We start from the raw sequence: 2,234 nt of genomic DNA on the forward strand, positions 1-2,234 counted from the left end.
GCTTGGCATCCTGTGTTTAATTTAAACTCTGCCCAGTGGAGCCCTGCTGTGGTTGAGCAGGTGGTGTGGGCTCCTGAGGCTGAGTGTAGTTTTCTTTGGCCTTGATCTGCCCCTTGAGGTCTTTAGAGAAGATGCTCAAGAGGAGGAAAGAGTCAGAGGAGATGAGCTCCACTGAAACCAGTTCCTGTTCCAGGTTCCAGCTCTCGTGGCACGTGGTAAGATGAGCTGCACTAGTCAGAGGTGTTCACTGCTGCCACCAGCCCAAGCAGCAGTCAGCGGCCTCTTCTCAGATGGGCTTTCACAAAGAGAGCCAGAAATTGAGCCAGTCTCTCCCCTTTTCTCCCCGCTTTTCTCCAAAGGAGTAGCTTGAAGTGAGTCCTGGAGCTGGTTACAAAGAACAAGACTGTGATGTCCCTCAGTGACAGCAGGGGTTGAGTGTAGGTGGAGTGAAATACAGTTTTTGAAAGAACAGAATCATGGAAATGACCTGAGTTGGAAGGGATCTTAAAGATCACCCAGTGCCACCCCTGCCATGGCAGGGACACCTTCCACTGTCCCAGGCTGCTCCAAGCCCCAATGTCCAGCCTGGCCTTGGGCACTGCCAGGGATCCAGGGGCAGCCCCAGCTGCTCTGGGCACCCTGTGCCAGGGCCTGCCCACCCTCCCAGGGAAGCGTGGTAGTGAACATAGCCTGAGCAGCCTGTGCAGGGTGCTGGATGTGCAGGGTCTGGGATTCCAGGCATCCAGGGGTGTGGGGTGCAGGGTGCTGGGGTGCAATATCCCAATATCCCATCTGTCCCTGCCCTCTGGCAGTGGGAAGCCATTCCCTGTGTCCTCTCACTCCAGGCCCTTGTAAAGAGTCTCTCTCCATCTTCCTTGCAGGTTCCCTTCAGGCACTGGAAGGCTGCAGTTGGGTCTCCCCAAAGCTTCTCCAGGCTGCAAGGCCTGTTCTTCATGGCTCACTTGTGTCGCTGTTTCTGTTCCAGTTCTGCTTTTGCTGCTGCCTCAGCTGGAGTGTGCAGGGGCCTGTTCAGTGCCTGACCACCCTCTGGGGGAAGAACCTTGTCCTGATACCCAACCTGAACCTTCTCCCTTTTCTTCACCCCTCATCAGCCCTCGTTTTCCTGGGACTTGAGCACTCGGAGTGCCAAGTCATGCTCAGGAGACTTTTCTGTTTCCTGAAGCTGTGTCCGAACAAACCAAACAAACATGGTAGTTGAGTAGAGTTGGAACTCTCTCTGCAGTGCTGCTCCCTCCCTCTCTGTGTGGTTTTCTTCCTCCTGAGCTCAGAAATGCTGTGTGAGGGCAGTGACTCCCCTCTCTTCATTGCCTTGGTGCTTTATTTCTCCTGTGATACCCTGTGGGAGAGCAGGAAAGGTGGGGTAGGTTTGTGTCTGACACAGGTGCACTGCCCTGTAGCCCACACTTCTTTGTGCCCCTTGTCTCCACTGCAGCTCCCGGGGTCAGGGTTGCTTTTGGGAGCCTCTCAGCAGTTCTGACTGGATTTGTTGGAAATAGGACCTGGGTGTAACAGTTGGGTCTTTCTTGCAAAGTTTTGGTTTCAAACTGTTTAAACTATCCTGGTAACTTAGACAAAATAACATCCCACGCTGCTGCCAAACCTTGGCAATGAACCTGCTCAGGCCCATGCTCTGCTCAGACTTGGAGATTATTTTGGGATTGTTTTGGGGATTCTCTTGGTGGCTTTAGGTTCCCCTTATCCCAAGGCTGTCATGGTGCTCTCCTGCAGCAGGAATTTATAATCCAGGATGTTTTATTTTTTTTACTGCTTGGTAGAAAGGCCTCTGGTGTTTCAGCCTGTACCTGCAGAACTGACACACACAGTGGTGATTATTCCCAGTTTTTTACATCCGTGAAGAAACTGAATCCCAGAATATGAACGGGCTGGTGGCAAGTTTGGCTGAGGAGGGGAGAGCCGGGCAGCTGAGAGGGGGTGGCTGCCAGTCCGTGCTCTCCTGGCCTGCTGCTGCTGCTCAAGGGCATGAGAAGAGAAGACAATTTCCAGAAAACAGCTTTAGTAGTGAAAATCTTCTGCTTCCATGTTGTGAGATGAGAAAGGTTTCACTCCTGTGCCAGGAATTAGAGACTCCTGCTGTGCATGTGCATGGCAGGAGCTGAGCTGGCTGCAGCGGGGTGCAGGGTCTGGGATTCCAGGGATGCAGGGTGCTGGGGTGCAGGGTGCTGGATGTGCAGGGTCTGGGATTCCAGGGATGC

This window comes from Corvus kubaryi, unplaced genomic scaffold (genome assembly GCF_017639235.1).
Source record: "Corvus kubaryi isolate FWS band 111438036 unplaced genomic scaffold, C.kubaryi_AGA036_p1.0 78, whole genome shotgun sequence".
NCBI lineage: Eukaryota > Metazoa > Chordata > Aves > Passeriformes > Corvidae > Corvus > Corvus kubaryi.